General features: G+C 32.3%; 2 protein-coding genes across 3 annotated transcripts in view; one reads left to right on the top strand and one right to left on the bottom strand.

The window, feature by feature from the left end:
• Nucleotides 1-24728, bottom strand: part of LOC148310225 (iron-sulfur cluster assembly 2 homolog, mitochondrial) — a 221700-nt gene that overhangs the window by 122020 nt on the left and 74952 nt on the right. The gene's annotated exons all lie outside the window — the stretch shown is intronic.
• Nucleotides 1-24728, top strand: part of LOC148310227 (serine/threonine-protein phosphatase 2A 56 kDa regulatory subunit gamma isoform-like) — a 114372-nt gene that overhangs the window by 32939 nt on the left and 56705 nt on the right. Inside the window, exon 1 of one of the 2 annotated variants that reach the window (XM_088258856.1) lies at nt 2867-2995. The exons of the other annotated variant lie outside the window; for it this stretch is intronic. The gene's annotated coding sequence lies outside the window, so the exon portion shown is untranslated. Of the gene's footprint in view, nt 1-2866; nt 2996-24728 lie in introns of those variants that run through there. 2 annotated transcript variants of the gene reach the window in all.

Below are 24728 nucleotides of genomic sequence, written 5' to 3'. Positions count from 1 at the left end.
AAGTTCCCTCCCGTAACGCGGTACCTATCTCAACGTTATAGGGGGGTTTACTGTATTTGTAAGATAAGATATTGTAAGATGGGGAAGGCAGACACGATCGCGTGATAGTATTAAAGTTCCGGGATATTTTTCATCAGTCCTAGGTTCTTGAGCATGAATGATCCCCTGGGAATAGTCTATTAACCTTAGATTACAGGACATTCGTATAATTTACGACGGACATCCAATTTGTGGAGAGCACCGAGTCAACACGTGTAAAGAATGTAGCGACAACTAGTGTGTATCTTAATTTTCATCTATATTTTATATAGTGTTCTCGAAAAACATGTTGCACTTATTAAAAAAATAACGTTTTGGTTACATAGATTTATATTAGATTTATATTATCCACTGACACTTCGTGATGGAATTGCATTTTTAATTTATTATTAGATTAAAACCAATATTTTTAGCTTTTCCACTTTTGTATTTGACCAGCGACCGGGTTTCGTCGTTACCGACATCATCAGACTGGTCATCACCAGTCTGATGATGTCGGTAACGACGAAACCCGGTCGCTGGTCAAATAAAAAAGTGGAAAAGCTAAAAATATTGGTTTTAATCTAATGATAAATTGTAGATTTATATTATCCACTGACACTTCGTGATGGAATTGCATTTTTAATATATTATTAGATTAAAACCAATATTTTTAGCTTTTCCACTTTATTTTTATTTGACCAGCGACCGGGTTTCGTCGTTACCGACATCATCAGACTGATCAGACTGGTTTTGGTTACATGTGAGGTTTTCTTATCGTCGTTCATTATACTATCTTAATTTTTTACCGATAGTTTACGTTCGTATTTTATGTAAAGTTCTCAAATAAACAGGTTGCACTTATTTTTCAAATGTTCTCAGTAAACATTTTTGGTAAAATGTGAGTTTTTCTTACTGTCGTAAATTTTACAATAGTCCCTTATTAAGGTACCGTAGAACGGGGCTACTTGAACTTTGATGTGTTACTTGAGCCCAGTACAAAAAGTATCGAGACAATAAGCGTCACCTGTCAAGGAAATAATGAATCTTGTCGATACGTTCATTATTGTAGACCAAATACAGATTTAATATATTTTGTACTGGGCTCAAGTAACACATCAAAGTTCAAGTAGCCCCGTTCTACGGTACATTAAAACCAGTCCCGTGAGTTGGGGTTAAATTGATCGAGTAGTGGTCTCAAAGTCAACATCTAAATAGCCCAAAAAACAAGTCTTTAATTGGATTTTCCGATAAATAATATCTCTCTTGCAGACTTTGCGTATTTTTTTACTGCCCCGAATGAGTTTAATTTATTAAACTGAGGCAGAACCACTATTTTCATTACGCACCTTACGAATATTACACGAAAACAACGTTAAACTTGTCAAAAACAAAGTTGTCACGAAATAAGTTATTTTGAGATTTATATTCATATTCATTTTTGACGGCATCATTTAGAAATACAACTCAATATAAAGTTTTGCGAATCAAATTTATATTAGGCTAGACCTGCTATAATGTTACTGCCGAATCAATTAATTCATGCTATTTTCGAAGGCCTAAGGCCCACTTTTAAATAATAGAAATCAAGTTTGTGGTTTGGACTCTAACCTACAAATTCTTAATCATAATTATGAATTATTTTAACAAAATTATAATTATCATGATTGTTTTGTCGCCTTCGTATTTTAGTGGTTAGCTCGATTCTTCCGGGGGTAATTTTTCATCATAATATTGTTTGCATGCTGTGGTAGTGATTGTCCTGACGAAGAGACAGGTACGTCTCGAAACAGGTAGACATAAAAATTTCGATGAGTGGTTATATACTAATATTATTAACATTTTTGTAAAAAAATAAATAAGTAATATTGATTTTATAACACCTTGGACTAGTACCTTAAGATCAGGGCTGATCACTTTGCCCTCATATTATTGATTTCAGATTAAACACTGGATCTATTTGATGCAGTGTACCATTGGGTGCGGATAACAGTCAATAGTAGTAGTCTTAGCATTATTGATAAATTGTTTATGGATGTTTTCTTTTCAATATTGATATCATATAAGAAAAATATTATATCGTCCTCTTAATCCGTAAATTGTATGTGAAACACCATTTTTTTCTGGAAATCTATAAATTGCACTCGTAGCTTAAGGCTGGGATCTCGGACGTTCAAATTAGAACGGGATCGGCCGTGTTAGGGGCTAAACGTCTTTCCAAACTTATTTTTTTAGAATATTGGAATTTGACTTTTTTTAGAAAATGGATTGAAAAAATATTTTTATAATTTTTTAACTCCTTTCTTTTCAATGACTCTTTTCTTTTCAAAACCATATATTAATTTCGAATAAAAACTATTCTTTTCAACACAAAAACAGTGCTTGAAGAAGAAAAAAATCAATTACGTCAAATATAACCTGGGTTTAGAGAAAATAAAAGTTGCGATGTAACGTATATTATTGGGCTTTAACGTCCTGAATTTTTACAGAAATGGATATGATCTCGTTCTTTAATACATGACTACTGTAATCCGTATTGCAAAAATACGCACAAAATACCTACATTGTTTCACAAATGACATCCACGTAGCGTACGTCCAATCCAGGACGCGTTATAAAACGCCCGCCTTCATTATTCGATTCAAGATTCTTGTACAAACTTTTGTCTTCAAAGCTGAAATCGAATCTGCGCGGCGCCGCGCCAAAAGCCTTCAACTCCCTAGTAGAGTTGGATTGGATCATAGCCCGGATGATGTGCTCTTTCGGCGCCGCGCCGCGGTGTGGCCGGTCGGGGGGCTTGCGAGGATCGCGGCCCACGCTGCCGCCCAGTACTGCTAACCGCTAGGCCAGTGCCGTGCAAGCTCCGCTGGCGTCGCGTCGCTTCTTGCGGTTCTGCGCTCCTGGTGTGTTTACCAAATACTTAATACCGGCGTGGCAACACCTGCGAGTGCTTAGTGTGTGCAGTAATCTAACAAAAGTGCATATTTTTATTTTTAGTATTAAAAAAACAAGTGATGATAGCCTGATTGGACGATGATAATCGCGAAACGTGTTTTTTTAATTTTTTTTATTTGGCAGAGGCCATTTAACCTCATCCTACCTTTTGACGTTTCGTAATAATAATAATTTGATTTATTATAAATTTCGCGTTTAATTTGTAGGACTCCATTCTAATTTATATGTATATTAAGTATTAAAATCATACCCTGATTGTTAGAGTCTGCTAAATTGTATTTTATTATTAAAAACACGTGAAAATAAAATTTGTGACAATTGTCTCGCTTTGTTATGGCGTTTGCAAACGAATGTCAATACATTATTTTGAAAATGCCATAAGGCGAAACATTTGTCACGAATTTTATTTTTATGTGTTTTTAATAATAAAACACAATTTAGTAGACTTACATAGACAAATATTAAATGTATATAAAATATAATAATTTGATCAAAAAATCTTTACCGCTCATGTGTTTATTTTAAATTTTTATTTTTTATTTTAAAAAAAGTGTTGGGCGTCTGATTGGATGATGCTGATCGCAAAACATGTTTTTTTTTTATTTGGCAAAGGTAGTTCAACCTCATCGTACCTTTTGACGTTTCATAATAATAATAATTTGATTTGAAATTCTTGCATGTTCGTGTGTTATTCATTCTTCTCAATGTCACGTTGTTTATTTTGATTAATGTATTTTTAAAGTGCATTCTTCGCTTGTTGATTACTTTCCGTTGTTTATGATTGATGTTTCTGTATTCGGCGATGTTATTATTGTAAGTTTTACACGATTAAACAACCTACCTCTGAGGCTCGTCGGAGAGTATTTTGTTTGATTGAACGATATCGCCACTTCGAGATGTTCACTGTTATAGGTACAAGTTTTACTTCTTTTATCTTAACTTGGAGCATGGCTGCATGGATGGAATTCTTTTGCAACACACAGCCTGTTTATACCAAGTATCGTGAACCTCTAAACATGTACAATACATACACACTTTTATGATTGTTTAATGAAATCGTACGTTTGCTCCGCTGAAAGTGTTTTTTTTAAATAACAATTGGGTTGAAATGTTGCTTGATTTTTCAAATTTTCTATAAATGGCGAGAAAAAAACCTAGAAAAAAATTGAAAATCAAACATCAATGTTCGAAATTATCTGAATATAGTTACTTCATCATAATTTGATGCAAGACAGAAATTTAAATAAATATATTTATTTAAAAATGTGATTAATTGCATCGTGATAACCATATTGATTCGTTTGCACAATAAAATCGAGACATAATTTTTTTTTCGTTAAAGATAAATATGTGTTTTTATTATTTACACAAATATTTCAATTTCATTCTATTTCTGTGAGTCTAAGTGGCTCATTATTAGAAATAGGTATCAAATTGTGGTAGAGTGGGTTCGAACCGAGAAACTCTGACTTAAGAGTCCGTGACACTAACCACGGGACCACAACCCGACACAAATTATAATTAATTTTATCAACAAAAAATACAAAATCGTGGTTTTCAACCGATGTCTTATTGTGTAAACATTTTTAACCAATCTGATGATTTCGGTAACGACAAAACCGGTTCACTGGTTAAATAAAATAAAACATGGAAAAAACTTTACTGTTGTTTTATTACATATACGGAGACATTCATTAATAATTTCGGTGAACTTTATGAGGCGTCATATAAAGCAATGAATAGTACGTGTTTTTATTTAAACATCAAACAGCCACTGTGATAAGCATACAAAATAATTTTTTTGGGTTATTAAACCAATATGCAGGCAAGAAATTTATTTGGAAAAAATGGAAATTAACTTTCGTATGTATATAAATTTATATATGTTTACGATATTTGTAATGTTTTTTATATTATTTTTTTAAAGCAGCTGACAAGTTTCCATTATAATACCAAAAAACCTAAAGGGATTTCTGTCATCGACTCTAATGCGTGGAAGTGAAACATAGAATTGGCAAAAGATGTATGAAAGCAGACTGAATGGAGTCGAAATGCGATCTCTCGTTTGGGAGTTGCGACATTAATGAATGAATAAACAAATATACGACGCGAGTTCACTTGGAAGTAGAATCCGAGAAAAACTTGGCGTGATCAGTACATCAAATATTTATAAATGGACAGGACTGACGTCGAGATAATCAGATGGTATATATGCATATCAAAAAGGCGATGTATGTATGCAATGACAGAGTGGTATGGCGCGCCCTCTCTGCTTACACCTCCGGGAAGCACCGTAATAATTGGTTAGTCAGTATAATTACATATTAGAGCATATAATTACATATTTGTAGTTTAACCATTATCTGCAACCAATGATGCATAAAACACTGCATTGAATGGAGATGGTGTTAACGTGATCATTAATTACACGCTGTAACACTTAAATATATGTATTAGTGACAAAAATAGCAATGTTTCTATAAATCGAACCCGGGATCTTTAGCATGTTAGCCAAACGCACTTACCACTACGTTTTGGGGGCGTACGTATAGTAAGGATGTTTTTTTCGTTTGTAGATATAATAGTGAAAAATATAGTCAAATAATTTATAATAGCGAAAAATGTTTTTTTGGCTAGAGCCCAAAACAGCATCATAGCGACGAAATAATATATTATATACTACACTGAGAAATCGTTATAACACGAGGAAGTTTATTTGAAACAGTCGAACTTACATTGTCGGTAAATCTCAACAGCAAAAATATCTATTATTTTTTGACATCTCATCAAAGATGAAGAATAATATGGAAGTCTGGGCATTTACGGGGCTGACGACCGTCATAGGCTGGACACACTCAAAATGTTGTAAAAAATATCTACTTATATAAAAATATCTATATATTCATAACATTCTTCTTTACTGGACGCTTAAATACTTACTTCTTTCGTAATCATTATTCAATATTTTTCATTTCTTCTGGTAAATTAAATTCTCACGATCAAAATGTGTTTGTATGGAGTAGTTGTACATATCATAACGCGTCAGGAATTCGCAAACTTCTCACACAAATAACAATTAATAACTACAAAGTTTTTCGTACAAACAGTTTATTGTATTGTAATATAATTTTATTATACAATAAATATTAGGTGAAATCCTTAATCAGAAATTATGGGAGACAAATATAAAAACGTTAATTTTAAATTAGTGCTCGTTATACAGAAGGCAAATACGTGAATTATCTTTTTTTTGTTATTTCTTGTTGAATTCGGTAATAGAAGTTTGTTATACGGAACATCAAATATATTTTCTATATCGCTCACTCCTTTCAAGAACGTCATAGATCAGAAAACTCGATTTTTCAGTAGAACGTTTTTAAAGTTTAAAAATATAAAACAATGTATTAAAAATAAATATCAAGCCACTTATTGAACTTTTTACTGTGCAACAGATCTTTTTAGGTAAAACCTGAAGGTTTTTTCTCCATTTGAAAAACATTAAGTATATTTAAAAAAATAATTAAACAATACCTTTTCTTTAAAATGCAAAAACAACACTTTTTGCCCTGTAGCGGGTAAATATTAAGTTAAAAATCTGCCTCTTTTGCTGGGATGTAGTACATTTTCTGGACATTCCGAAAACATGCACAACTGAAAATTTACGATTTTTTTATTTATGACGTTCTTGAAAGGAGTGAGCGATATATTCTCTTTTACACTTATTCGTTTATAAAGCGAAGTAGCTCAAAAATTGGTTTAAATTGATAATTTCGGTTATTTATTTCTTGTTAGATGACCTTAGCCAGCTGTTCTGGTCTACATTCCGAATTCCAGCCTCTCTGCATGTATGTGAAAGTGAAAATACAGCTGTGGAATTTCTCATTCAAAATAAAGATTCCCGTCATTATCTGTACGATTTATTATCTTGTGATGTGGCTTCATTTAAAATGTACGAATGCATGAGCGTTTTTAGTTTTTATGTCGTCTCACAATAGAGTTACGAGTCTGTGAGATATTCTATAAAAAAATCATAACGATTGTTTTATTATAACGAAAACCAGTAAAAAAAGAGACCCTTTTGTCACACGTCATTGATATGTCATTGTACCATTAAATTTTCATACTTTTTTTATCATTTGCAAAGGTTATAACGATTTTTTTTCAATAATATCATTAATTGATTCAGCATTCACTTTGTGGTAATATCTTTCAAATTTTCATTTAAATTTTACTTATTTTTATTATTTTTTTTTTAATGTTAATGCCCAGACTTCCATATTCTTCTTCATCTTTGATGAGATGTCAAAAAATAATATGAAAATAACTCCTGTAATTGGAAATAATCCAGATTTTGTGAACAAGTATTTGGACACACTCAAAATGTTGTAAATTTTACTTGATAAATACCACTTCTTCTTAAAATCTATTATGACACGTGTTTCTGTGCTTACAGCATCATTATAAAACATCGTTTTAAACATGCTAGAACCGAAAAAAAATATTCATAAAATTATTTAAGCTAATAACAATCTGCAGAAAATAAAAATTAGTTTTTTTACACTCTAATATGTATTTAATGTTACCCTAGACTGGTCCCGAAAGGGCAGGAGTGCCTTAATCTGTTAACGATCAATACAACACCGCGTCAATACAATGCAGTGCCCTATGCACCATTTGGTGCGGATAAGAAGAATAACACATCAGATTATCATTATGACGTTTCATGAACAAACAAAATCATGGAAAAGAGCATGAATTATAGAGTTCATCAAAACTGTCGTCGGAAATTTCCATAAACATGACGAAACGGAATATGTTTACATTGATTTAAATTAAGCATATGAGAGCAGAGCGGCTGTGAATTACTGGAAAAATCATAATTTTTACTTGAAGTGAAAATCGGACATTTTTTATACGAATATTTCGTTATAAGGTCAAATTTAAATAGGATTTGCGCATACGGTAAACAGTCACTCTATTCGCTGATCTAAATCTATTGATGAAAATCGATAAATTTCATTAGTATTTCGCGCAAAACTTCAAACTCATTTATTCATAATTTAGGTCACATTTCCATATAAATTATTTTTGACGTTAATTGTTATCATTATATCGAAATATAATTATTGACTTTCGTTGAATACATTTATAACATTTTGAGTGTGTCCAAAATCTGGTCAAATTATAAGCTTAATAATTAAAATGAAAATGGTATTTTCTGGCGTTTCTCATGTGTGTGATTATAATCCGGGATTCGGATCTCACATACTAATATAAGAGTTTCTGCTTAATAAAAAAGCTTCTTTACATCTCACCAATAGATGTCTCTAGTGAAGTTTTAGTGATTCATGAACAAGGTTTCTAAATTGGTTCATATATATAGAACTTCCAAGAATTTGAGTAGTGTGGTTGTCAATAATGGGTAGAATTGGTGAATGTTACACGTGTGTAAAGTGATCACTTAAACCAGCCTATGACGGTCGTAAGCCCCGTAAATACCCAGACTTCCATATTCTTCTTCATCTTTGATGAGATGTCAAAAAATAATATGAAAATACATTTATAACTTATTGCACTCGCTTGCATTTTGTACTTACCTATGACTTACTGACTAGCGATCGGTGTAACAGCTTTCTTCATTACCATTTCTGTTCCTCTGGTTTTATCACTCGACCTCGAATACGCAAAATGAAAAGTGCAGCGACGACTATACTTATATTAAACTTTTCTTAGAACATAGTAATATAACTGTTAGTTAACCTTAACACAGTAATCATTAACAACATTTTTAGTGTGTCCAAATACTTGTTAAATTAAATCTGGATTATCTCCAATTATAGGAGTTATTTTTCATATTATTTTTTGACATCTCAACATAGATGAAGAAGAAAATGGAAGTCTGGGCAAGTTTCTTCATCTCAACAATAGATGTCTTCAGTGAAAATTCTAGTGATTCGTGTACAATACAATGTTTTGAAATTGGATCATATATATATATATATATATATATATATATATATATATATATATATATATATATATATATATATATATATATATATATATATATATATATAGAATTTGAGTATTGTAATTGACAATCATGGGTAGAATTGGTGAATGTTACACGTGTGTAAATCACTTAAACCAGCCTATGACGGTCGTAAGCCCCGTAAATGCCCAGACTTCCATATTCTTCTTCGTCTATATTGAGATGTCAAAAAAATTATATGAACAATAATTATTCTTTGCTTCTCGTATCTTTTATGATATGTATGTATTATATTCAAAATGTATGTACCTATTATATTCATGTACAAAGCGCTACCGAATTTTGTACATGAATATAATACATACATTTTGGTATCGAAGTAGCAACACTAACTAACTAATTAACCATCATGCTGCTTCCCCGCAGGGGTACGCAGAGAGAATAGAACGCCATACCACTCTGTCTTTGCAAACATTCTTCGCCTCTTCCACGTTCATGCATCTCCTCGTACATACCCACTGATTATTTCGACTCCTAACCTTACCGCAGCACAATTAACAACACAATGCAGCGCAGTTAGCGATACCGTGTTTGATAATGATTGATAACGATTGATAATGATTGATAATTATTGATAATGACGTTGAATGCATCGAAACACGTGTCACAATAAATTTTAAGAAATAGTGGTATTTACCGAGTGAAATTCAAATTAAAATGGAGAGATAATTACCAGAAAGTGACTGCCGAATCAATTAATGAAACGTCGGTATTTTTATTTGATACATTGTATCTAAATATGTTGAAAGACATTCTAACGTCAGCGATAAATTATATTACATATTAGATTCATTATTGCTGTCTCGCTTCCTCACAGTTGTGGCACACAGTAGTTAGAGTGAAATAAATAAAATGTCACAGGTAAACATAAATGACACGTGGTGAGAAAGACCATTGAACAGCGTATCTTGTTGATTAGATGTCTAGTACCTACTTTCGACGTAATGAAATATTGAGCCTTACTTTTTTAAATATCGTAGTCATACAGGAGAAAGTGACCAAGTGCATTTTTTACAAAAACGTGATCATTGACTATTTGTTATCTTATTAGCTTAATATTTCCCTAAAATATCCCAAAAGATTTTAAACTTAGAAGTATATTATATTGACTTGTTAAAAATGACTAACTGTGTTGATGTTTATTTTCTTGCCAAGCAAAAGTGACTTAAATGGCCCTCCTGAACATTTTACGTCTTGTTAGTTGGTCACTTTCTCCTGTATAACTACGATATTTGAAAAAAATGGACGTACCGCTATAAACAATCGATGACGACTCGTCGATTGTAGGACCATATCTTTTTTACGATTACGTTGAATATTTACGCCAACGTTTGCTAACATATTGTCAACCAGTAATTAAACGGATTAGTAGCGGCGCGAATTGTGACGCGCGAGGGGCCAACACCTCTAAACGAACTATTGAATCATTTAGCATTCGATGATTTATTACAATTAGCATTGGCGATGAGATGAATCGAATAAGAATCATCCATCTATTCGATTAATATATTCATTCGAATAACACTTGATTGTTAAAAGAATAATGAATTCGAATTAGTCAGTCGATGTCTAAAATTAGTATTCGATTAGTAATTGAAATGAATGTTAGTCGTCGATTAATTACTAATTTAGCTAACGCTGCACCGTCATGGCAACAATTTTTGGGGCGAAGGGTTAATAACGTTAGTACAATTTGATAGAGGTTAGTAAAAAAAAGTTACTAAATCATTTCAAAGCAATATTTTTTTAATTACCTGTCAATGGAGTTTTACTCTTCTGAAATGGGTAGTTTAAATTTGAAATGAAAATGTAAAATAATACTTTTAACTACATTAATAAAATCATAAGTAATTATGAAGTGTTACAATGTTAACGCCGACATCATTAAGCCGCTTGTGCACTACACGAAATTTTACCGTCCGGCAGTCCGGTTTTGAAAAATGAAAGCGACTATGACAGTTTAGCGCGCTCGAATTTACGCGCAACGTGTTCACGCACCGATCAAGAGCATCGATCCGAAGAAAGATGGACAAAAGCACAAGCCAATCTAAGCCAATAATCGTTTTAAAACGCTAGCTGACGTGCCAGACGGTAAAATTCCGTGTACAACATTTTGAGTATGTCCAAATACTTGTTCACAAATCTGGATTACCTCAAATTATAGGAGTTAATTTTCATATTATTTTTTGACATCTCATCAAAGATGAAGAAGAATATGGAAGTCTGGGCATTTACGGGGCTGACGTGTGTAAAGTGATCACTTAAACCAGCCATGACGGTTGTCAGCCCCGTAAATGCCCAGACTTCCATATTCTTCTTCATCTTTGATGAGATGTCAAAAAATAATATGAAAATTCCGTGTAGTGCACAAACGCCCTTAGTTATTTTTTTTCTTGTGAGGCCTTTTCTTATACGATCCATATGATTAGGATTATCATAAATTATTTGAATAATATTATGCCTCGACTACTAGTTATTCGATTCTGAAAATCATTAGATTGACCCCATCTTTAATTAGCGTTGCGCCGAGCGTATACGTAACAGGAGCTCAGGAGGGTTCGGAGGTAAGACCGTGCAAAGCCAGATGTTGAATTGATGCCCGTGGATGTGCCACAATTAGTCACTGTACGCATTCGGTGCTCATCGCCGGTTTTAATTTTTCGTGTCTGTCGGCTGTTTCCTGTACCGCGTAATGATGGTTTCATCGCGAGGTATAATTTACCCGGAGCGCGTGATAATCTATGTAATTTTCGACTAAATCTCTGAAAATGTGAATACATTAGCGTCGTTTGAGCCTCGGAACGTACTCGTTACTCGGCGAGACCCGTATTTACAAAGCTGGCCGAGCTAAAAGAATCAATTTCCATTCGAATGGAATTCCTCGCTTATTTAAGGGGCTTTGTTTGTATTCGTAACAAATAGTTTTAACGTACTTATTTTGTAATTTGTAAAAACGTTTCACTCGTCGGTCTAGCTAGTAAAAATAACTGTGATACAGCAGGATTCTTGGGGCACTGGGAATTGGAGGCAAAACCCACCTGAAAAACGAAGCTGATATCTTTTCTCCACTCGCTTATCCATAAAAAGATCTAAATTATTTTACAATGATTTATTAAGTACTAGCTGTACCCGGCCACGCGTTGCTGTGGCTTAATTTGGTCAAATAAAAAAAAACACACACAATTCTATGATGATTCATTTTACAATGCTTGTGAAGCAATAAAAATAGTAATAACCTATGAAACAACAATGCATTCCAAAACATAGAAAATGCTAAGCCTCAATATCTGTCAAGAAGCACGCAGTCGGCCATGAGTAACATAGTATGAGTGTGTTGCTCTTACGTCCAACACATGACTCTTTGCCCGTGGCAGGATTTAAGATTTTGCACTTTTTAGAATTGCGTAATCAACTAAGTACTGGATTCTTAGTAGATTAATATATTTCTTAGTAGATTCTAATGACTATTCGACTCTTAGTACTGGATTTATTTTTTACCTTAAAATAGCGTCACATCGACTTATGGAATGGTTTTAATTTTACGAAAATCTTCCTGGATGCGCAACCAACATATTTACAAACTTTCATCGTGATCGGATAAGCGGTAAAGGCATGCATAAGTCACAAACAAACAAACATACATTTATATATTTATATATATATATATATATATATATATATATATATATATATATATATATATATATATATATATATATATATATATATATATATATATATATATATATATATATATATATATATATATATATATATATATATATATATATACATATATGTATATATATATATATATATATATATATATATATATATATATATGTATATATATAAATATACATATATATATATATATATATATATATATATATATATATATATATATATATATATATATATATATATATATATATATATATATATATATATATATATATATATATATATATATATATATATATATATATATATATATATATATATATATATATATATATATATATATATATATATATATATATATATATATATACTGTATAGATAGCGCATAGCGTTCAGAAATGATGTAATTTTAATTAAATTAACACCATTGTACGTTAATTAATTTTAAAGCTTTAATTGACTTTTATCAAATGTTAATAAATGGATAAACAAATGCAGTGTAGAATTAGATACGTTTCTTTGGATACTATTTTGTATATCTATGATGCAATAAAAAGGTCAAAATTATTTTTATACAATGATTTATTAAATACAGAATAGCGCATGGCATATAAAAAATTGAATTTTAATTAAATTAACACCATTGTACGTTAATTAATTTTAATGCTTTCATCGCCTTTTTAAAATGTTAATAAATAGATACACAAATGCGGTGTAGGATAATATTGGACATTAAACACCTATTTGTACTGGGTAGCGCAAATTAGTCACCCTTTCGGAAGATGCTATAATTTTTGTAAACAGCGTTGGACGTCAATCATATTTGATATTTGTGAACTAGACGGCTGCAGTATACAAACAAATTTACAGTGGCGAAAAACTAATCCAATTTTGTTTTTGAATTATTTTGACGAAATAAAAAAAAGAGTGATGAAAATCTTCATTAGAACCTTTTAATTTTTTTATGTTAAGTGGAAAAGATGATATCCGTCAAGTGGCTGCCGCCAGTGTTGAGGCACATTAGTGCCCGTTTTATCCATTTGTTTGTATACCGCAGCTGTCTAGTTCACAAATCGCTCACTCCTTTCAAGAACGTCATAAATAAAAAAACTTGATTTTTCAGGAGAACGATTTTAAAGTTTAAAAATATAATACAATGCATTAAAAATAAATATCAAGCCATTTACTGAACTTTTTACTGTGCAACAGATCTTTTTAGGTAAAACCTGAAGGTTTTTTCTCCATTCGAAAAATATTTAGTATATTTAAAAAAATAATTAAACAATACCTTTTCTTCAAAATACAAAAACAACACTTTCTGCCCTGTAGCGGGTAAATATTAAGTTTAAAATATGCCGCTTTTGCTGGGATATAGTACATTTTCTGAGCATTCCGAAAGCATGCACAACTGAAAATTGACGATTTTTGATTTATGGCGTTCTTGAAAGGAGTGAGCGAAATGTCAAGTATGATTGACGTACGACGCCATTTGTAAAAATTATGACATCTTTCGACAGAGTGATTAATTTTGCCCCACCCTGTATATCTATGATGCATTAAAACCACGACAATAAATTCTAAATTCAAAGGAAAAAAAACAAATATGCAAGACGCAATTAAAACGAATGGACTCGGTGATTTCTGTGGTCTGTGATGTGATCGTGAGTAGCTACAATGCCACGTGAGCGTACTCGTGGTGAGGTGTAGTGTGGGTGTCGGTAATATGGCGATACGTGACAACTGACAACGTCGCCCGTGAGAAGTTTGCTTATTATTTATGATGGCTTTAGTCCGTTTTATAATCCCGTATAGGAATTGGGGCATATCGCTCACTCCTTTCAACAACGTCATATATAAAAAAAAACTTGATTTTTCAGAAGAACGTTTTAAAGTTTAAAAATATAATACAGTGTATTAAAAATAAAGATCTAGCCACTTATTGAACTTTTTACTGTTCAACGGACCTGTTTAGGTAAAACCTAAACGTATCGTTTTTTGACATCTCATCAAAGATGAAGAAGAATATGGGAATATGGAAGTCTTTATTCTTCTTCATCTTTGATGAGATGTCAAAAAATAATATGAAAATAACTCCTGTAATTGGAGATAATCCAGATTTTGTGAAAAAGTATTTGGACACACTCAAAATATTGTAAAAACCTAAACGTTTTTTCTCCATTCGAAAAATATTTAATTTATTTTTTAAAATAATTAAACACTACCTTTTCTTCAATGTGCTAAAACAACACTTTCTGTCGTAGGCAGGTAAATATTAAGTTAAAAATATGCCGCTTTTGTTGGGATATAGTACATTTTTGGGCATTCCGAAATCATGCACAACTGAAAATTGACGATTTTTGATTTACGACGTTCTTAAAAGGAGTGAGCGATATGCCTACCGTGGTATTATTCGACTCGGCTAATTGGCTTACACGCGACTAATTGGCTTTTTGTCCGCGCGAATATTCGTCCCGACCGGTCCGCCTGGCCTTAGACCACCGTCTGCCGAGGACTGCGCGCTGTACACAATCGTATCTACGTTCGTACGAACACATAGTGCATACTCGGTTTTAACTTTTCAAGATGACGACTGGTAGCCGCCATTCAGAAACGCCCTCCCCGTCTGTCAACAAAGTGATCCTATGCATTAATGATCTCACGTTTAGCACAACACTCGTAGACTTGACGTGTAGTACATACACTTCTACACAGACAGCTCAATAGCAAAAGAAACACAGTCAAGTTGGTACAAAAAAAAGAGTACTTTGTCACTAAAACCTCTCTAGTTATCGTCGTCATTCGTATATTATGAGCACACATGAGCACACACAAACATTCGTTAAGCGAGACATTTTATTGTTTGACTGGCGCGGCAGTCCTGGCTCACAAGTAAATGTTGTGAAAATGGAACTTGGCCTTTCTCCGTAATGCAAAATGTCGCTCGTTAAGCGAGCAACTTTTTCGTATTTTTTGCTCGTTATGCGAATGACTCGTTACGAGAGGTTCCACTGTATTTTGCATAAACGGTTGCCCAAATCTGCGTCCATGGCTAGTGTCGTTAATCTTCTTCCTTATTTGGTGATTGTGCTTTTAAAATATGGAGCCAAATACGGTCTATTCTAAATCGGTTACCTACCTTATCGAGAAAAACTGCTGTTTTTTTATTATTGAATATTTTCACTTTTTTCTACGGCATAGATTGAAATACAACACGATAAATTAATAATTATACAGGAATAATCTGTAATACTAGTATAGTAACAATTCTGCGCTCGCCGTTTTTTGTATGGGCGCTGGAATAACCATAAATTTATACAGTCGGTGAATTTTTAAATGATAAATGCCGATTGAATCATGGACTGACTGTTGAAATTGAATATTCGGGACATAGCCATCAGAGAAGAGCCAAAGTATGAATAATTTACTACAAATCCCTTTTTGCAAATTCAGACTCGCGCAAAGACACTCATTTTTCATAGCTCCAAAACTGTTTAATTCATTCCACAAAGACTATACGTTAGACATTAATTATCTATGTTTGTTTAGATTTAAAATTTTGCTTAAATTATTTATTGAAAAAACAGATCTATGTTCCTTTTTCTTTTAAACGTATTATAACTCATATAAGTAGTACATATTTGCCAACTGTTTTCATTTTCATCTTTTTGATTTTTTGTTTTCTGTTAAATCAAATATTTGCAGTTTATATTAGTACTTTTAATCTAATTTTATTTCTGATACTGTAATATCTGTTGTATTCTTACCAGTGCCCCTTACTATAACCTAAAATATAATGTATACCCACACACTGGCCATGATTTTGTAGGATCTTTTTTGTATTAATATTATGTATACATAAATGTTTTTGTAATGCTATATACATTATATTGTGAAATGCAAAAGAATTAAAAACAAAAAAAACAACGTACAATGCTTATCTTCGTGTATACATTTGTTTGCCTTTTGATTCTGGTTTTCTTCTCCGTTCCTGGTGCCATGAAACACCTATGAACGCCGGTCGTGTATCGTTTTTCTATTTCCGCCTATCCGTGTTTACACCGCGTCAAGGTTAACCGCCTCTGCAATTTCTTATTTTTTTCGTGGAGTTAAATCTTGTCTCCGACAGGCGCGTGTAGAGATCAAGCGGAGAGCTTTGGCTTGCAGTTTCCATAGAAAAAGTGAGGCAAATGCCCCGGAAACCTGATTGACACGTTTCCTAAAAGTAATCGCGCGTTACATAAAATTAATCCCATAGCCGAGTTTGTCGAATTTCTATCGGTCTCATGTGCAACTAAGAATGTCACTGTCTACAGCAGTGATTCTGAACCATTTTGAAGTCAGGGTGCACTTTTGATTATAAGGGAAATTTGCGGTACACCAAAACCAAAGATTCAAAAACTTACAAACATATATTTTATTTAAAATAAAACAGATTATTTCTTGAATGTTTTCTGCGGATACTTTGTCGCACATTTTAAAAACTTTATAAAATTAAATAACTTAGTTTTAACCACCTTTTTATTAATACAATTTAACCTATGAGTATTTTAATGTTTTTGAATTAAAATAAACCCTGATTTTGACATGGTTCTTGTCGAAACCAGTAGGTTAAATTGTTTTAAAGTTATTCAATTTTATAAAGTTTAAAACAGGTTATATTATTACAGACAAGTTAAAAATTACATTTATTAAAAGAATGCATTAAAACATACATAAATACTCCATAGAAACTTTTTGCGGCGTAAATCATTTCATGTCACACCTGAGCTTGTCAGCCTTTACAAATTTCAGCGATATTAGGTCTGATATTTGATATAGCTACTCACATTCCTTCATCCAAATTGATAAGCCAAGGTTCACAAATCCTTTCATGAACCTACCATTGATGAATCACAGTCTGTACCAATTCCTACTCATAACTCCTATGATATTTTCAATTGTTCCAAGTATGATGATATAGGATCAGAGATATCTTGACCGCTGCTGTGAGGTGAGCGCACACAACTTCACTTTGCAAGGGTGCTGCCATATAGCCATTATATTTGCAACTCAAATCTCACAGTAAATGAGCCAATATTAAATTTTGGTTTTCATAATTTTGCGGAGCACATAAAAGCATTTATTCTTGAAAATATGAGGTAATATATAACACTACTTATTTTTAGTATTATTATGACTATAACTCACTTGTCATTTTGTTTATTTAGTTCAATAACCTCACAAAATTGATAAACTAAGATGTAGATAACCTATAAATATCCCTACATTTGCACATCGCCCCAAAAATACTCTGAAATAAGCTCCAAGACAATGATACTAACAAGAAATCTATACAAGCACTATTTCTGTTACATAGGCAACACATATAGCACTATGGTTATAACTAGAAACCTGTAGGCACTTAGACAATTTATTTTAAATTTGTGGTTAGCAGCAGAAACCAGTTGTCCTGAAAGGGTTAAGAACCATTGGTCAGTGAAGAAACAGTGTCGCATACCGGCGCTACAATATCCCGAATAAGCGATGTCCGGTTTTTGTATAAACTGGTTTCTTGCTGCACGCAGTTTTTAGATTATTTTTCTTTCAAATAACAGTCAGTGGTCCGATTTTTTAGTTAGTTTGTTTTTTATTATTATTCTCGACCCTTCCTTATCGCGTGGGCTATGCTCGCGATTTTAAACGCTTGCGAGAACTTTACATTCTGACATTCGAGTATGTAATTTATTGAGTTATTTTTATTAAAATTTTCTTATGATTTTGTATTGACGATCTTTGTTGACTAAGAAGTTTAAGCAATATTTAAGTAAGTAATTTATTATTATTTGTATTAATACATATTTCCTTGTGATTTTATTTTGACGATCTTTACCAACTATGAAAGAGATCTTCTATTGTAACATTAATCTTTTTGACAATGTTCTAGTAGCCTATTTCACCGGTATAATTTAATACTAACACCTAAAAGGTATCCATGTCGAATTGACTGGGAATATGTTAAACATGGTATTTCTACTGACTAATAAATATAAAACGACGACAAGTAACATTCTTTTACATTTTCCTATACTGAAAATCTTAAACAAATTACACTCCATAACTATTCGTTTCTCAATCTGTCAACTCTCATTTAAACGTTTTCATAAATTAAATGTTAAAATCAAATTCTTAAATGTTTTCCGCAGATACTTTGTGGCACATTTTATAAACTTTATAAAATTAAACAACTTTTAGGAGTTTTAAATCATATTTTGAAATCATATTTTTTTAATCATATTTTATTTTATTTATTGTTTCGGCATTAACTTTGTGGTAAGACATGTTACAATGATTAAAGAAAACACTTCGTTTTTTACCACTTGAGTTTTATTATAGACTACATGTATCAGAAGTTAAACTTCCATCATTCAGGTCTGTATAATAACTGTTTATACAGACCTGAATGTTTTTGTTATTATACAGACCTGAATGATGGAAGTTTAACTTCTGAAACATGTAGTCTATAATAAAACTCAAGTGGTAAAAAGCGAAGTGTTTTCTTTAATCATTAAATCATATTTTCAAATGGTGTATGGAGTGTGTGGAAGTTTTTGGTAAGGGAATGTGATTAACTATGAGTATTTTAATGTTTTTTTTAGTATTTTAATGTTTTAGAATTTTATAAACCCTGTTGATGACAAGGTTCTTGTCGAAATCGGTTGGTTCAAGTGTACCAATAACAAATTTAAAAAAAAGTGGTTAAAACAAAGTTGTTTAATTTTATAAAGTTAAAATCAAACACTGATCTTAACAGTCTACTTAAGTGTATTTTAGTATTAATTTAGTGAAAATTGTTTCGCCTTGTTATGGCATTTTCAAACAAAGTTTTCATTATTGTTATTTAACGAAATGTTCTCGATTTTCATTTTTTTTATATATTTAGGCTAGGAAATAATAATTTTGACGTTTGAAAACATTATTTATTAAAATTGTTGAAACCTGTATTGTATCTTCACAATAAACTTCTTATGAAAATGAAACAAAATTATATAACCACCTTAATTGTGTACCGGATAATCGTATTATGAATTCAACAAAGGCCCCTTTTTTTCGCAATTCATCGTATGGAGGATTATTTCTCTCACAAAGGTAGCCGTCGCTAAATTATTTTATAGCACACTTAACAAAGAGGGCTCAATTTGGTTATCTGATGAATAAGTAAAAAAGGTAATAATTGTCCGTGTTGAGTGGACCTACATTGAAAGACCACACCCTTTTGACGAATGCTCGTTTTTAGTTTTGAGCATAAGGTCACCCGTATTTAGCCCTAGGTCGATGGGTTTTCGTTTTGTCGTACATTCTTCTGAGAGATCGCATTTCGATTATACACCTTGAAGATTCCGATACAGGCGTTATTAATTTGATCATCAAAGCGCTGTGGCATGGCGATTTGAGTCCGGGTCAGCGAATGTCGCCCACGCTCTCCTGGCCTCTTATAGTACTACACATATTCATGCTAAATTATTGAATATCGTCCAACATGATGTTCGTATTACGCCATATAGGGCCTGCCTGCTAGGGAGGACGTTTCGACGCCTTCGCGGTACTCTGTTTACAGAAAACGAACGGATACTTGAAAATCTTAAAAACTAAAGTTCTATTTTCAAGTATCTATTTATGAAATGGTACAACGATATTGCATCTTTAATTGCAGTATGCTTTTCTGTACATATTTCGATTACAAAATTCGATATGTATCCACTAAGAGGCTAAATAATCTTTTTTTTAATATGACTTCAAGTTAATCCTCTTAAAATCAGGCCACAAGGCCTACACCAAGAAAATGAAGAAGAAGAAGAGTTCAAGTTCAATTAATGACTTTGTTGTAAGAACATATCGGCTGTCCAAACGTAAAACACAGTAAGGGACATTTTTTTAGTACGTTTTTTTTGCATTTTTGGACTAAGTAGAATCTACTTAGTCCAAAAATGCAAAAAAAAAAATTACGAAAAAAATGCCCCTTACTGTGTTTTGAGTTTGGACAGCCGATATCACACTCATTATCCTTGACTTTTTATATTTGCTACTTTTTTAAGGCACAGCTTTTAAAAAAAGTTATATTTTCAATTGAATGTTAATAGTTAAGACATAAGTCTGTGCATTAATAAGGCCTACGATTTGTCATTTGCTAGTTTAGGTGATCACTATAAACATGGTAACATTAACCATCGTGCACACGATTGAACAACCAAATTTACTTTAATTTTGAAACATCTCTATATTCTAAGTCATTAAAAAGAACAGTACATATAAAATTCAATAATATAACGTTCTTTCCGCCATCTGCATTTTTTGTAATGTAATAGATCTGAAACTTTTTGTACGAGCATAGGTAAAATTCGTTCCGATTAATGTCACCTACTTGAAAACGCTCGACCGATAATTCACGTATTTGTATGCGTATAAGTTGGGAATATAGATACTCAAAGTATTGTCATTTTCTTGAATGTTTTCCGCAGATACTTTGTGGCACATTTTATAAACTTTTAAAAATTAATTAACTTTGTTTTCACCACTTTTTATTTTATTTTTATTTTACTTTTTTTTTTATTGTCATTTTAGTGTATTACGTCCGTATCTCTTTTTTTCGGCAAATATTTTACAGGCTTCTTGTTCTTCTGGATTAAATCTTTCGTTAAACAATTCGACGTGCGAGTTCAGTTAATAGTCCATTATATCCTTGTGTGCCATTTTGTCACACAATGCACAATAAATGCATTGTACGAGTCCCTAATTTAAACACCGTCAAAGTCACACATGAGGATCGTCAACATCTCAGGAGTGCAGGAATGCGCTATCGGCGTCATCATGTGAATATACTATTTTCATTATTGACATCTCAACAAAGATGAAGGAGAATGTGAGAGTCTAAGTATTTTACAGGGCTTACGACCTATTATAGGCTGGTTTAAATTATATATGTATAAGAAAAAATATTTATATTTTTTTTTTTAACTCCTTACCTTTCAGTAACACTTCTTTTCAAACCCATATAATAATTTCGAAGAAAAACTTATTTTTTCAATGCAGAAGGGTATTTTAAGAAAAAATCAGTTACGTAAATTGATACCTGGATTTAGAGAAAATTAAGTTGCGACTTAACGAATACTGGGCCTTTAGAGTATTCTAGAGGCTTTTTTTACTTTCCTAAAATTATCTATAATACAATTCGTGTATTCAACTCATCCGAGCTTGAAAGTTCGGCTCGCGTGAAACCATTGTTAGGCCCCTCGTAATGATTTTTCCTCCACTTCTTACATCACACAATGGATTTCAATCAGTTCGCCTTGTGTACATTCACGGTAATCAGATTAACGTCGGTTCGCGTACACAACCGCGCGCGCTACCTCTAACAATGTGTCTATCTGCCCATTGCCATAGTCGTGCGCTTGACCGTGAGGACCAAAGGCCAAAAAGCAACGCTCGTAAATGGCCACAGCGCCTACCGTGGGTCGGACATAATGGTCTGGGACTGTATACAGACGTGGATCGTTAAACGACCGGATCTTAATTACCCGCTCATTTACATTGATTGAATGAACGGATTTTGAATGAATCTCGTTCACTAAGGCTGACCCGTTCACTGGTTTTTATAATCATAGATTCATCGATGTACTGGTTTATCGATTCATTGGTAATTTGTGAATCGAGGTGCTAACAATCCGTTTATCGTCGTTTGTTGTATTCAACATCCCCCTCTCCCCCCGCAAATGTCAAAAATTTGAGCTGTATAAAAAGTCACTAATAGTTACTAAATTTCACAGCGACTTTTTTTTTTATAAACAGTCAAATATTATTGTTTGGAATTATTATAAGTATTACTTTTTATTTTATTGTCAGACATTTTTAACATTCTTCTTTCTGTTTTTAAACATTGTAATCATTGTGTAATCTGTTATTTAAGGCCCAACATATTATAAATCGCAACTTAATTTTCTTTGAACCCAAGAAAAATTAACGCAATACAATATTTTGTTTAAAAAAATCGTTTTAATATTGAAAAAATAAGTTTTTTTCGAAATAAATTTATAGTTTTTAAAAGAAAACGTTATTGAAAGGTAAGGAGTTAAAAACGATAAAAATATTTTTTCAAAATGTTTTCCGAGAAAAGTCATTTTTTTTTATCGTGCACAGGAGACGACGACCGGCTCTAATGCTGCTGGATGCTTACTGAACTTGATATACGTGTAAACGAATACTCCGACTTAATAGTTTTTTTATACGTTTCAAACCTGTTAGTGCATTGATGTAAACCTATTGATTCTCGACAGTTAAATGATGAGGAATTTTCCGCTGCATTTCCTTGCCTCAGTCATAGCAGTTACAAAATTACATGATTATTTTGAACTTTGTATGTCCCTGGTATCTTCTGTAATGTACTGTACGTATCGATTGCAGTGACACGCGATCGATGCTGTTATTATTCTAATATCGACATGTCTTGCCGCCCTAAGACTTTAGTATCCAAGTACTGGTAATAAAGTATTAAATGAAATTCATTTTACAATACACACACACACACACACACACACACATACACACACAAGAATCCATATGTTAGAAGCAAATTTTTCCCACCATACGTTACTTTGTCGTTTGTAAACTGACCACCTGTTTGAATTGACGATGAGCTGAAAATACGAGGAATATAACAATGAATTATTTTTTAAGGTACGTACAATAAAGAAATTTCATGATCCTTTTATTTTTTTATGTATTTTTTGTTTATTTATTTTCACTTACAGTTGTAAAATATTAAGCTGTCGTATTTTATACAAACTGTATTTTCTGTCAGTTTTGACAATCAAAAAAATATTTTGATATCTCAACGCAGGTGAACATGAATATAGAAGTCTGGGTATTTACATGGCTTATTAAGTGATCACTTTACAGACGTGCAATATTCACCATTCTACCCATGATTGACAATCACACTACTCAAATTCTCGGAACTCAAAATTTTCGGAAAAATATTTTTTATTCAATTTTACAATCAGTTGAAGTGGGGGGATCGTGAGATTGCGAATCCATGCCAACTATCGTGCAATTAAAAGCTATTGCCGCGGTGATTTCTATTCGGGTGATCACTGCAATTTTTTTTTATTTGATTTTATTTGGAAATTTTACACAACAGTTATATAAATATATTTAAATTAATGAGTAACAAAAAACAGGTATTTGTAACAATCCAGTTACAAAATTTCATTTATGTGATTTAATACACAAGATCTAGCTCATGTCCAAGACAAATAATTTTAAAATTAGGACACACCACTATATGAATATCGACTTACTATGTACGCGACTAAGTGCTGACTATGTGGAGTAGAACAATTGCAGCATCCATATTATCATCAATTGGTGAGAGTTTATCCCAATCACTTCTCAGTCAGTTTCTCTTGAAACATGATATCCCCAGACTCATTCAATGATACAGGCGAAACAATGGAGGAGTCGTCCTTTATTTAAGCGAATGGACCTGTTGTTCTTGATGCTTCTGGCTTTTATGTTGTCCATGATAGTCTGACGTTTATCTCGTTTTGCTAGATGAAGGATTGTCTTTGGCGAATATCCAATTACACGCTTTTAGCTACACTTACATATGCTAAGAGGTTAGGCATCTTTTTAACGTAAAGATTCATCAGGATTAGACCGAAATAATACTACAAAAAGTTCAAATACGAACTTGTGACACTTTTTTCTAAAAGTGTTGCAGTTATTATTAGGTCATATATTTTTTGTATTATTTTTTACCGCTGTTTGCGTCGTTTGTCACACTTTTTGCCCTCACTGCTAAAGTTAACCCTAGATTACTAAACCATCCTACTCGTGACGTCGTTACTAAACATTCGTAAAAATACGATATATAAATAAAACAGGTTATATAAATAAATAAGTTATTCAAAAACTTTTATTATTTTAGAAATAATAGTAACATTCTTCGGGTTTAAGAAATCACGTGATAATGTTTTTATTTTTTTAC

This window comes from Brachycentrus maculatus, unplaced genomic scaffold (assembly GCF_059751285.1).
Source record: "Brachycentrus maculatus isolate JH-2025_06_01 unplaced genomic scaffold, ASM5975128v1 h1tg000104l, whole genome shotgun sequence".
Taxonomy (NCBI): Eukaryota; Metazoa; Arthropoda; class Insecta; order Trichoptera; family Brachycentridae; genus Brachycentrus; species Brachycentrus maculatus.
Note: the sequence above shows the minus strand (reverse complement) of the source record. Positions and strands in the feature narration are given on the sequence as shown.